Raw genomic sequence first — 14,123 nt, forward strand, 5'->3', positions numbered from 1 at the left:
ATGTCTCGTCCGATGAGACCTCCCAAGCCCCCTGGAAGGGTCATGACATATGGGCAAAGAGTAATTCTTGCCCTTCTGCCAGCTTTATTTTATTGCTTGCAAACTGCGCATGGGGGTGGTTCCTCCCCCTACACCTTGTACTGCATCAATTGCAGGGCATAGAGACCACCGTCGAGGCCACTTGTCTCTGCTGATGATTGTAACATCAGCGCCTGTATCCATCATTGCAGTAATTTGATGTGCCTCGGTGTCATTTAACATGGTAATAGTGACCATGGGCCGAAGTTTCATTTGCTGTACAAAATTGACGACTGTTTCCCCAGTGGACCCAAAGCCACGGTCTTTGCGATAAGGATGAGTATGAATTTCTTCTCCTGTGGGCTTGTCTATAAACATGAGCTGAGCAATCCGTTGTCCCGCTTTAATGGTAAGAGGGGGAAACAAGGTATAAGCGCAAATAATAATTTCTCCAGTGTAATCAGTATCAATGACCCCTGGTAAGACTATTAGTACAGCAAGTCCTGTTGATGATCTCCCTAATAGCAATGCTCCAAATGAACTGTCCACTTCTACCACGGGGCCAAAAACACCTGTGGGAATTTTGTGGACAGTGCTGTCCTTTAAGGTGATATTCACTGCTGCTGCCAAATCGACTCCCAGGCTTCCCCTGGTGGTGGGGGGGGGGAAGGTCTTGGACACTGATGCCTGGCCGACTACTTGTGTCGGAGCGTGGTAAGGCCTCACACTGGATTTCCTGTTTTTTGACCTCTTGCATACGGTTGTAGAATGGATATCCTTTTGGCATTGGTCACACCATACAGCCACCTTGCAAATGCAACGAAAATGTCCTTTTTGGCCACAGTGAAAGCAAGTTCCTGACTCTTCTCCTTGTGATTTAATGCCCATCTTTGTAACTGCAGCGGCCAGGAGCTTCGTAGCAGGTTTTATGGCCTCTGCTACCATACTGGCCATAACTTGTCCTTGTTGTTGTTGTACTGTTCGATTGGCTAGCTCGAGCATATCACTTACTTCCACACCCCTTGGAAGGGTGGCGAGGACACGTTTCATATTTGGATTGGCTCCTTCAAAGGCCAACAACTTAAACATACTCTGCTTTGCGTCCTCTGTCATGTCTGATTGGCTGGCCAGAGCTTGCCAAAGCCTATCGATGAAATGTGAGTATCCTTCAGAATGGCCTTGTCGGATGGTGGCGAAGCTGGGTTGAGGCCGGGAATCAGGTACTGCGTTGAAGGCTTGGCAGGCAAGCTACGCTGACAGATGATGTACGAGCAATGGGTATTGAAGCTGCACTTGTAAACGTCCATATACTCCAGACCCGGTCAACATGTCTGGGTTAATACTGTATAGAGGTTCATTCTGCTGTTGCGGACAATTGCCCTCCATCTGTGCTAGTCTTTTCCACTCTCGCTCCCAGTGAAGGAACTGGGAAGGTGTCAACAGAAGCCTTGCCAGGTTAGTGCTGTCTATAGGAGAGCTGGTATCTGCTGTAAAAATCCAATCCAAGGCCATGTGGGTGGCCTCAGATTTTATTCCATGATCTGTTACAGACTTCTTGGCTTGTTGTAAAATTTTCCAGCAATGCTGCTCATATCGTCATTCACCATTCTGGAATATGACGGGGCAGGCAATTTGCCCTGCCACTTCCCAGTCTCCCTCCAGGATAGCATCTTTTATAATTCCAGACCACCTCTGTCCCAATTGAGAAGCAGTGGGAGCGCCCGTGGCATAGGGTGGAGGTGGTACGTTATCAAAGTCAGGAGGTGGAGCGGAGGGCTCTACTTGAGCCCATTCCTGTAGCTGCAGGGCTGTCTGGGCCACACCCTTTCGGGACTCAGTGGGACCCTGTTGTGGCTCGTGCTTCCGATGGAGCTTTTCTTCCATAGAAGACAGAGCACAATCAAAGTGTGGTTTCATTTGATGCATTGCCTCTTCTACTTGATGAGCCCATCTTTCCAATGCTTGTGGGTTCACGCAGGATCCTGGGGGATGAGCAGGTAGCTCATTTGTCGCCTCTGTCATTGGTATGTCATCATCTGGCAGAGGAACAGTCTGTGGCTCTGGCAGGGAAACTGTTGGGGTCCCTCCCCTGCCGTGTAGCCCTGGGAGAGGGGCCCTGAGGGCACAGGCACGGGGTTTCCCTGCCCCTGCTCAGCCTCGTTCCCATTGGTTGGTTTGTGTTCCCTGCGCGGGCAGAAGGACCCTTGGTCCCGTGACTGTAGCAGTTCCTCGGCAGAGCCCTGGCCATGCGGCTGGAGAAATAAACATCTCTCTGAAACAGCTATCAAGAATCTGTCTGTCCATATATATTTCCTTTCCACGGGACTCCTGGTTTGATATATGCGTGTTACAGTATCCCCACTGCAACAAATGGTGGAGAATTGAGAGCAGAACGATCCCCGATCCCTAAGCGACTGATTTGTGTGAGTAAACCCTGGAAACTTTGGATTCCTCTTCTTGGTTTTGCTTTGCTATTCCATATCTAAACTATGGAGGAACCGTGGGAAGACTCTTGGCTCTCAGAGCCGCATATGGACATTTATCTTAAACTTAAAATGATTCTTGAACAACGATTTGTGAATTTTAGCTTGATTCAAGCTCAGAAAGAACTGAAACACTTCCTGGCATGGTTGTTTAAGAACTTTTTCTATGTTTCTTGGGATTTAATTCTTACAAAGGGCTTTTGGAAAACCGTTTGGACACAGTTAATACTGGAGTCAAAATATATGCCGATGGAAGAATATTTTCGTGAATATTATTTAGTTACCGAGACTGTTGAGCAATGTCAGCTGTGTCCTGGCGAAGGGAAGCCTGACGCAGGGACCGTGCGGCCCAGGCCACGTGCACTGAGCGCTCTGCGAGCAGCAGCGAGGCAGTTGCCGCGTGCGGGCGGAGCCACGCGAGCCGCAGTGTCGGCAGCAGAGCGAGGCGCGGTGGGAGTGGCGGGACCTGGCGGTGCCCGCCCGGCCCAGCACAGCGCGTGGTGGAGCGAGTCCCGGGAACGCCCGACCGAGAGAGGCGGCGCGCGGGCGGCGGCGGGCGGCGGTGGAGCGGAGCCGCGCCCAGCCGAGACACGCGCTGGAGCAGGGCGCGGGGGAGTCGTCGCTCGGGGGCCCGGCCGAGACGTGGGTGCAGCGCCCGGCAGCGGCAGCGAAGCTGCGACCAGAGGAGGCGACGCATGGAGAACTGAGCGGCGCGGCCCGGCCCGGCCCACGCAGCCCCGAACGCGACCCCGGGAAGAGCGCGCAGGCACCAGCAGCCCCGACAATTCCAACACGGGAGCGACCGAAAGAGAGGGCAAAGACGCAGCGAGACAGAAAACAGCAGCCACTCGGAAAAAGGAAAAGATCATAGAAACTAAGATCTTAGGGATAGTAAAATGGTATAATGTTAAGCAAAATTATGGTTTTATAACAAGGTGTGACAACCAGCAAGACATATTCGTGCATAGAACTGCTATTAAAAAGAATAACCCTGAAAAATGCATCCCAAGCTTGGGAGATGGAGAGGTGGTAGAATTCAAAATTATACGAGGTAGAAAAGGGTTACAAGCATCGCAGGTCACTGGGCCTGATGGTGTTCCTGTAAAAGGCAGTATATATGCAAAAAATCGTAGTCATGTTAGACAGTACCTCTATTGTAAGTCCCCCCTACAGTCTCCCTTTCCTAATCCCACCTTTCCCTTTTACCCTATGTCCTATTACCCCCAGTGTATTCCCAATCCGTTTTTTCATCCATGGTTTCCCTCACAAAACCATGCTTTTGCCAATTGTTTCCCCAAAAATCCCTTTCCAATGCCGAGTGGGGGATGAAAAGGGGAGGGAAGAAGTTAAACCCTCTCCTGCCTCAGTTTCCCCACAAAGCATGCTCAGAGAGTTCTGTCTCCCTTCTGTCAGCCCTAAGATGTTCCACAGAATCTGTTTGGACATTTAAAGACTCAGGAGGGTGGCTTGTTTTGTCTTGAAACGGTTCTTGTTATGTTTATCCAGTTGTTTTCATTCTCCTTTTATTAAAATAAAACGGGTGAGGTGTTGGGGTCCCTCCCCTGCCGTGTAGCCCTGGGAGAGGGGCCCTGAGGGCACAGGCACGGGGTTTCTCTGCCCCTGCTCAGCCTCGTTCCCATTGGTTGGTTTGTGTTCCCTGCGCGGGCAGAAGGACCCTTGGTCCCGTGACTGTAGCAGTTCCTCGGCAGAGCCCTGGCCATGCGGCTGGAGAAATAAACATCTCTCTGAAACAGCTATCAAGAATCTGTCTGTCCATATATATTTCCTTTCCACGGGACTCCTGGTTTGATATATGCGTGTTGCAGTATCCCCACTGCAACAGGAAACAGTCTGTGGCAGAGAGGCAGTCTGTGGTCCGGGATGAATCTCTGCTGGCAGCGGAGGTGGAGGGGGTGGGCAAGCAGGGTAGAGGCGCGGTTGGCAAGTTGACTGGCCAACTGTAACTTCCGCGTTTGCCTTCAGCTTGCTCTGAGGCGCGGTGGCGGTAACTTCCTCTTTTGGCTCTGATTGCAAGAGCTCTTTCTCCTGCTCCTGCAGGAGTTCACTGACAGTCTCAAAGTGCTTCTCTGCTTTCTGCCCTTTTATCACGCTCGGGCTTTTAAACAGTCCACTCAGCCCCTGCGCTGCATAGTTCGGGCAGGAGTGACAACCCCAGCCGGTGTTGCAATTGCCTCCACCGCAGCCACAGCTAGTTTTGACTTGGCTTGCATATTTTTCAAGGCATTTATAACAGTTCTCCAGGTGGGCCCTAAGTTTGTCATTTCTTTCCCTTTTCCCTGGATAGTACAGTCCCAGAGGTGATCCCCTACTTCCCTCCACTTGGCTGCATCGAAGAGGAGGGGGGGACTCGCAAATGTCCATGCTCCTGCGCCCATAAAACGAGCTTATTTAGATCCTTTTCCTTGACCTCCTCCCCTCACTTAGCGAGGATACTGAGGAGTAATTTCTGTGCTGCCGCAAACTCTAAATCCATGCTAGCAGGGTATCATGGAGGGAAGGTAGCGACCCTTCTTACCGGCCTGACCGACGTCCTTTGACTCGCAGTCGACACTCTCCGCCTGCAGTACCTCTGTCGCTCGTCATCGTCACCCTTCTTTCGGTGATCAGCGAGCATATCTTCCTCTGAGGAACGGTCCCTGGTCGGGCACCAGAAATAGCCAGAGATCTGCCAGGATGAACCACGCTTCTCACGGAGAGACAATGGAACTCTGTTTATTCTATTGTCAGTCCCATAGTTATACCCTAATTCTCCAAGCACGCGTAAGCAAGCTCCATACTATTGGGTTACAGGTACTGTTCACGCGGCCTTTAATAGCAAGTGATTGGCTACAGATTAATATGCACACGACTAACTAACATAAGTCTTTCTCTTTCTATGGTCAGCATCCCCCTCCACAACATCCTGTTGGCTTGCCACATCAGTATTGCTCCTCTCTTTTTTCCCTAGTCAAGGACAGTTCACTAATATAGCTTGGATTGTGAACGTATACATGTCCCTGTTCACTCAGCCATTTCTCTACAAAACTCCAAGCACACTTTCATCCTACCAAGATATTCACACCAGGAGTCATGATGTAATTGGTGCCTGAATGGATATTTGTGTCCTTTTCCTAGGCCTTCCCTACACCAAGAACTTTCGCCTCACTAACACCTCTTCGGCGTCCCTGACATTCAAGCTCTGCATTCCAGATGATGGTTCAGGGCCTGTTGTTACCTGCTATGACCAAATGCACAACAATACTGACCCATCCTGGAGGAAGGGAATTCATTTTTATGTGGAGCCAAAGGAGTTTACAATGACTCCCAGCCAAGGGACCATCCTCCCCCAGGGAAACCAGGATATTGAGGTATGGGAAGAGCCCAGCTGGTGGGGCTGAAACTTCACTGGAGTGTGGGAGTGCTTTAGCTCTGCCAGCTTTGAGCATCGTGTGCGTGAGAGACCTGTGTGGATACAAAAATGCTGCTAGCAAGAATTTTCTTGGTATTTTCTAAGTCTGTGAGAGACTTTCTCACAGAAGATAGTAGCGGAGTTCTATAAACAACAAAACACCTGCAACCTTGAGAAGCCTTGTTTATACTATAGTAGAAAAATATTTTGACAATGGATGTTTTAGGATTTTAGCCAATCATCCCCAAGGGGTGGCTGATCCCTTGTCCAATTAGACTATGAAGAAAAAAGTCTATAAAAGGGTTTGTAAAATAATTAAAGAAATCTATCTTGCTGCACAATTCCTGCCTGCTGGATTTTCTCTCCTCCTCCCTACGGCTGCGGGACATGGTAATATTTTACGGCATTAATAGACCTGCACCGGTGTGAGGCCTCTGTTAGCTGGGTCACCTGGGATGCTCCTGAAGGAGCTGTTTTGTCTCCAAAATCACAAGCTGAAACCAGATGATCAGTACAGAAGCCATTCTTGTGCTTTTGAGAGAGATTTCTTTGATTGAAAGTGGGCAGAGGAAGGATGAGGACAGGAGGTGGCTATTAGAGAGATGTCACTGTATAAAGCAGTTTGCTTTTCTTCCTGGTCTCATTTCTCCTCTCCTGGGGAGCAGATGAGTTGTGTTCACTGCAGGGATCTCCAGGGGAGACAGAAAAAACTCTGCAGCCATGAACTGCCCAGCCCCTGCTGGGCCACACTTTGCCCTCAATTTCTTGCTGTAAAGCTGGACTAGTTCTGTTCAAATCAGAAGACTTCCTCTGCATTTATGTCATTGCAGTCAGATGAAAAATTGGCCCCTTAATTTGAATACAGTGGTGCATAGAGCTTTACTCTAATGTTTCAATTTAGCTGACCTATGCTCTGATAGAAGGGTGTGTTTAACAAATCCGGTATTGCCAGAAGGCTTGTGTTACTCCCAGAGACTGTGCTCTACACATGGACCAGCAGAAGAATTAAGGCAAAATCCTCCCCTTCCTTGCCATGAAACAAGAACTGGAGGACACCACACGTGGGCAATGAGCTTTTGTAAGGAAGAATTTACTGCTCTTCTCTTCCACCAGGTGACCCTGTGTTCCAACACCGTGATGGAATACTACTGGTATATCCTGGTGGTCATGGAGGGTGTTGGTGAGGGAGTGTTGGCACTGAATGTCACGGGCAGGTATCAGCATTTCCCTGGCCTCCCCCAGTGTCTTGGGGTGACCTTATGATGTGTATCCCATATCGCTGCCTATGCCCAGAAATTAATTCCTGTGCCTTTCTATGCCTCTAAACTGAGCCTGAGAGGGGGAAGGAAAAAAACTGAGCAAAACTTTTTCAAAGCAGTTTGCAGCTTGTTCAAGGTCACACACAGATAGCAATTTGTTTCCAGCTGCGGCAGGGGAGGGAGGAAGCACCCGGCTTGCTGCTCCCAGGACAGTTTTTTTTTTTGGCCAGTGGTTCAGCTGCTTTGTTCTCCGGAGAGAGACGGAGAGTTGAATTTTTCCTTCCCTGGAATTTTGGATTTTCTCCCTTTTCTACTGGACTGCTTGATTGCTTTAACATCAGAGCACATCGGGAGGACTTTCCACCGGGCACAGAGGGCCTGGCCCTGGCCCAAGCCCCAGCTCCGAGGAGACCAAAGGGAGGACTCTAACACTTTCCCAGGTTTTTCCTCCACAGTGAAAGATTTTATTATTTAGCATTATTTTCCTTTTCCTGTGTGTTTGTTAAATCAATTGTTTATCTGCTTCACTTTCCTTCGAGGAAAATTTATTTTTTCCCGACCCTGGTGGGGGAGGGGTGATTGTGCCTTCTCTCAGAGGATATATTTCTAAATTTGGCCAAACCAGAACACCCAGCACACTGCCATGCACAGGCTTTGCTGGCTGCAGCTCCCAAGGAGAAGTGTTGCTTAATGACCTTGTGTTCTGCCCAGCTGGACATGAGAACATCAGTAATTGGAAAGCAGCCTGTGGTGAAAAGCACCCCTGCTCCCACCCCAGCATGACCCTGGGCCTTTTTCTAAAAGGAACAGGAATGATATAACTTATTAGCCTGGTTTTTGGTGCTTGAGGTGGAACAAATTTCCCGAGGGCCTCCTCTCCTTTTTCCTGCAAGAAGTGGAGTTGTGCTGGGTTGTGAGGACCCTGCAGCATTGGTTTGGGACACAGGGAGCAGCTTGCCGAGAGTCAGGGTCTGGTTCTGTTAATGAGGGCACTTGCCAGTGGGGAACTGGCTCACAGCAAGAGTGGTGAGGGCAAGATCTTATGAAGGGAAAACAGCCCTTAATGTGGCAGGTCAGCTCTAGTTTTTCTCCTTCCCTCTGCTTCCCATTTTGAGCTTTAATGTTCTCAGGCTTAACCCAGAAGTTGTTCTTGCTGCAGCCAAATTCCATCCTGCTATGCTGCTGTGGACATCAGTTTAACGACAAGAGGGATGCAGCTCCCTCTCCCAGGCAGAGCCGTCCGGGCAGTGCCTGGGCAGCAGTTTTGTCAAGCAAGTGCAAATGGGGACAGTCAGTGTAGAGAGCCATGGGGTGAAGGACCAAGGGAGCTGTAGGAGGTGGGAGAGGGGGATCACCCACTCCGTAGGGCAGGTGGTGGCTTGTGCCCTCCAAGGCTGGGGCAAGCCAGCTGACTTCTCAGGCCAGGGCAACAGCACCATGGGAGAGAAGGGAGTTATTTTTACTGAGACACTGTAGTCTTGTGTTCTTTGAGCCTTGGTGAGCACTGGTCCTTGTTGGCAAGGCTCCCCCAGAGCTCATGGATCACTGGGACTGTTACAGGAGTCCTTTCAAGCCTTCTTGGGTAAAGGAGGGGCTGAGGCAGCTGTGGGACAAGTGCTCTGCCTGGGGCACTTGGCAGCCTCTGGGTGCTGCCTCTCAGGGTTTGCCCCTCCTTGACAAGATATGTTTGAGTGGGAAGACTTTGAAGGCAATTTATCACTGTAGGGCTGTTAAATGTCCATTTGACAGTGACAAATGTGTTACGCTCCATTTCACAACCTTCAGGGGTAAACGTTCTCCATCCTCAGTAGCTCTGATTCCCTTGGGGCCATCTCTTTCCCCAGATGCATCGTTCCTAAGCTGACAGCGTGCCCCTACATCCTGTGCTACAATGAGTGCCATCTGAAGGAGCCATACGAGAGGAAGTTCGTCATTGTGAATAACAGCCACATTCCTGGCTGCTACGAGCTTATTGCCCAGGTTTGGCATCGCATCCACCTCCTCCTCTCCAATATTATTTAGGAGATTATTAGGGGAAGAAAAGGGTTTGGTTTGCTGGTTTCTATTCAAAGATCTGCTGAGAACAAGATCCTACCTGAATGTAAACTTTAGGGTGCAGTTTAACTCCTGAGGAAGCAGTTCATGTTCTAGTCTTCAGGGTGTGGGAGATCTTAGAGGGTTGTGAAAAGCTGCTGCATCCACAGACACCAACGCCTGTGCTGGCAGCCTCCTTGCAGGACCCCCTGAGAATGCTAAACCTACAATTCTTGCATCTTGTTTGTGCCTTTCACCTTTTTCCTGGGGATTTTTAGAAGTGTGTGTGAGTTGCCATTGTGGTGGATGTTAAGGAGTTTAAAGTTTCTTCAGAGATCCCTCTGAAGTTGCATTTGATTCTGTCCCTTCTAGAAACGCAAGGAAGATACTCCTGTGTTCAGCTCCGAGCCCTGTGGGATTGTCCAGCCTTTCAGCACAGCAGAGATTCCAGTTACAATCGAAGCCCAAAAATTGGGCAAGTATGACACCAATGTCCTTATTGGCGTGTTTGGGGATGAAGGAAACCCGCTGGTGAGTGCAAGGGGAGACGTGTGCCTTTGCGCAACTCATCCTGGCAGGGTGCAAAGCATACAGGGATTCTTCCAGAGAAAACAGGCACAGGCTGGTGTGGAGAAGAACAGAAGGGATTGGTGGCATACATAGCTCATGCCTTATAGGTGGTAATCTCAGTGTCTGACACAACATATCGTTCATCTAAGCTGGAATCAAGGATAATTTTAGTTAATTAATCTTTAAAATGCCATTAACTTTGGAAACATCTGTTTAAAAATGTCATGTCATCTCTCTGAGCACAAAAGAGAATGTCAGAAGATTTCTGGAAACCTTGAGCTTTCTGTAAAAGAAAGGAAAGCTGGCATTTGGAAAGTAGTTGCAAGGATCCAAACATATTAAGACATATGGAAATGATGATGCCAAATTCCCTGGATGGCACCATCACACTGGGCCAGTGTGGCACTGCATGTAAGTCAGTCAACAGGAGGGCCAGGCAGTGCAGGCTGTGGCAGGGAGCCTGAAGTTTGACTAAACAGTTGCTTTTAACTATCACGCTCCTTACCTTAAAGAGGAGGGTTTCTCCCCACTAGAATAACCAGTTGTTTAACTGTCAGCCTGGTCTTAACTACAGATTTCTTGAAAAGCTTTTACCTTTGGGCCAATAATTTGTAGTTTGAAACTTTCTCTTACCTTAATCCTTTTTAATTCAGAGGTGAATGTAGAGGGATTCCTTGTGGAACAGGGGCATATGATAGCCCAGGAGTTTGGGCAACCCAGGGCTGCTGCAGAAGCACCCCTGAAGGGCCCGCAGGCTGCAGATAGGCCAGAAAGACACCTGGCAGCAGGCAGCCTTGAACAGCCTTGGGAAAAGTTACACGCTGGTCAGCTCCCCTGATGCTTAGAGGCTGTCCTGTGGAAATAGGGCATGAAGCTTTGTAAAGTAGATATAAGTGAGTGTAAGTAAACAAGAAAGGAAGCACGATGCTCAAATCGTATCGGTGCTCGTATCGTGACTTTGGCCAGCTCCCCTGCGCTCAGAACCCTCCCCCCCCGCTAAAGGTGAATGTGTCTTTTTTTTTTCCCCCAAAAGCCCAGAATTTCAGCTGGAGAGTGGTAGTTGTCCCTAAAGAAATAACTTGAGCAGGATTGAGCTGTTTAAGCTTTTTTAGCTTTCCCTGTTGTGGTTTGGTTTGGTTTTTTTTTCAAGTCTTTCTTGCCTGCTTTCTGGAACAGAGACAGGTTTTACGGAGCACTGGAACGTGGGCGGATATCTACCCAAGTCCAAGACTGATAGAATTTGTCATGATCCCAGCGCTACGTTGTAATACACAAACCTTTCACCTCGTCCATGAGGGTTTTGTCGCTGCAGACTTCAGGATGGAGGTCGTACCCCCCCTACAGGGTCCCCAAGTGCAGGATCTCAAAGATTGAGTAATAGTTTTGGGCGCAGATTAATACAAAATACAGTAACAGGATGAATCACCCCAGAACAAACATTTTGGAGGAAAACACCAGGTCCTGTCAGCACCTCCTGGAAAATGCTACACTGCCGTTATAAACATATTTCTCTTTGCAATGATGACATCAGAAGGGCAGCTTATCAGACACTGTTTCTGGTCCACATTAAGACCTGGAAATGAAGACAGTCTCCAAGCTATTAACACCTCAAATTGTTCATTGGGAGCAATCTGATGACCAGGGAAATATAGCTACTCCCATACTGTTTTCCATCTTGTCTTCTCTTCCAGCCTCATTCCCTGCTTTTGTCGGTTCAAATTCACAAACGGGGGCTACCGTTTCCATCGGCTCTACTGGACCATGGAATGTTACAGACCACCTGAGGAGGAGGGCCAGAGCCTCTCATCTGTCAGTAGCTCCAGGGACGAAGAGGATTCCCAGAGCCCCTGTTTCAGCTGCAGCCACGGTCAATGGAGCTGCAGCCAGACGAGTCAGCTCACATGGTGGTGCAAGGCTTCTCCAGCGTTCCGCAGGTGAGGTCCCCACCAAGGGCTGAGCCTGGGGAACCATCAGATCCCCTCCCCTGGGCTTGTTCTGCAGTCCCTTGACATTTGCCTGGGGGAATGAGCAGGGGCCTTCAAGAAACTGGTTTAAAGCCACACGTTTCCATGGCAGCACCAGCTGTTTTCCTTGCTGGCCACCATCAGGCCAGCTAACGCTTTATCGTGATTTCACATCTACCAAAACCCAGTGCTGATCCCAAAATAGGGGTGGAAGGAAATACTGCTCTTTTGGGCAAACAGTGTTGCATGCTGAGTCAGCAAGGAAAGACAGAGAAATAAGTTACACTTAGACGAGGAGCCCAAGAAGAAAGTGAATTAAACAAGTGCCAAGTGGTTTATCTGGGGTATGCACAGAGTAAGACAAAAGCTGTGTGAGAAGGGAGGGAAGGTCTCACAAGTGCCTTTTGTGGCTGTTGGGGTGCAGTGTTAGAGACAATTGAGTGCAGAATAAATAAGCTACATCACAGGAAGAAAAGGGGGCAGTGACCATAACTCTGTGGCAGGAATAGAGCCCGTGGTGGGTGGTGAGCCAATCTGCTGAATGCCAGCACCTGCTGGTGACAAGTGCCTCTTGCAGGCAGGCGGTGCAGGATTACGTGCTGTGTGAAGCCACCACTGGGGAAAGCACAACCGCAGAGCCAATAACAGAAACAGTCCTTACTTGTGAGTTTATTGATCCCTCTATAGAAGTATCAGCCAAAGAATTCTCTTTCCGAGTGGAGAAGGTAAGTCTCTGGATTGCAACCTGGCATTTAACAGCACAGCTGAGGAGGGTGTGTGCTTGTGTTAAAGCCCCTCTTTTTACCCTTCCTGAGGCACTTTGTAAAGTGAGTGAGGATGCTTTTAGAGATGAGACTGGTGTTTAACTTCCCCAAAGTAAAATTGCAGTAACAGCTGCACTGCCAAGGGGGATCGTGGCCACTTACAGAGAAATACTAGTTTCTCTGCTCACTATAAAGGGAGATTTTTGAGGATCCTCCAAGGCAAGGTGATGTCTAAACACTGATACTGTAGGGAAGCTGGGGAAAATGGGGATTCCTGTGAATTCCTCAGGCTTACAAGGAAAAACCCATCATCTCCTGTGCCTCTTTGCCTTCTCTGCTGTAGGCATGAATGCTTTATGGTATAGCTATATGGTATAGCTCTGTGCATTTCCCTAAGCCTCACCTGCCTCAAAGGACCCCCAGACATCCTGCAGCTGCAGTGACAATAACACTGGGGCAGAGCAGGTGCCCTTTAGTCTCTGGATCCCAACTCCTGCGTCATCTTTCCCTCTCCTGCAAGTTGTCTGAAAAAGAGATGTTTCATTATTCGGTTTCTGTAGTTTCAGGCCTCTCCTCTAGTTCCCAGGCTTCCAATGAATCACAGAATCCCTTGAACAGGCAGTTCAGATGTAATTAGAAGCTTTTCAGCTCTCCCTGATTCTGCCTGGCTTCTGCTCAATGCCACACACACTGAATTATCACATACTATAGCACAGCACCTGTTTGGTATCAGTACATCCAGAACTAGTTTCCCAAACTCTCTGGTTTCTTTAAACCATGCACGAAGCCCAGCACAATGCATAGACAGGAATGAAGAGCCCAGGCTGATCAGAGCTTTGAAGCCACAGACACCTTGTCCCTGTAGCAAGGGCAGCAGGACACATGTTGCAGATGAACTGCTTTTATGAGGCTGCTAGAGCCAATAAGGTTGTAAGAAATGACTGTATGTGTGTGAAGATCATCTAGTGCTGTTCTGCTCAATAGAGAGACAAAACTAGAGACAAATGCTCTGGATTCACTTTCTGCTTTAGATCTTGTTCAAGCAGCTGCCTCCTGTCAGGGGCCTATTCCCTCATCTGTACGTAGAAGTGTTTCCCTGTCCCCCAGAGGATGCTGTGGTTTCTAAACATGAAAAGCATCTGCTATAAAGAAAAATCTCCTGGAAGGGTAGAAGCAAATAGAAAGGGTAATAGGGATGGATGCACCTCTAGGGCTGAAAAATGTGAAATGCAGCAGAAGCAGGAGGAGGTCTGTGGCCACTTGAGGTTGTTTTTCCTTGTCTCTCTCCCTTGCTGGACAAGAGGTGCTACGAGCATTCAGTGATTCTTTGTTGGCATAGCAAAGTCTCCAGAAGAGAGCTGGGGAGAAATACCACTCCTTCCACCCAGTGTTCTGTAGCTCTGGGCTACACGGTGCAACAAAGTTATCAAGAATCGCTCCGTTACATAACACAACTCCCGAATGTGAGACGGGGTTAGAGGCTGGTAACACCAAGGGGGTTCCCTTGGAGTCCCTAGGGATCACTTTCTCTGCCGCTCCTTCCTCTGCCACGGCGGTCACCTCACGCTCTTTCCCTGCCCCAGCGTGGGAGGCTGAGCCTGCTGGAGCGTGACCATCTGTCC

At 49.1% G+C, this 14,123-nt stretch overlaps 1 long non-coding RNA gene across 1 annotated transcript; it reads left to right on the forward strand.

The window, feature by feature from the left end:
- The first annotated feature begins 9,299 nt into the window (after positions 1-9,299).
- On the forward strand, positions 9,300-11,320 carry LOC116439093. The gene is made up of 3 exons (XR_004238049.1): positions 9,300-9,489; positions 9,576-9,734; positions 10,950-11,320. It is a non-coding gene; the product is annotated as an uncharacterized LOC116439093 (long non-coding RNA).
- The last annotated feature ends 2,803 nt before the right edge of the window (positions 11,321-14,123 follow it).

This window comes from Corvus moneduloides, unplaced genomic scaffold (assembly GCF_009650955.1).
Source record: "Corvus moneduloides isolate bCorMon1 unplaced genomic scaffold, bCorMon1.pri scaffold_98_arrow_ctg1, whole genome shotgun sequence".
Classification (NCBI taxonomy): domain Eukaryota; kingdom Metazoa; phylum Chordata; class Aves; order Passeriformes; family Corvidae; genus Corvus; species Corvus moneduloides.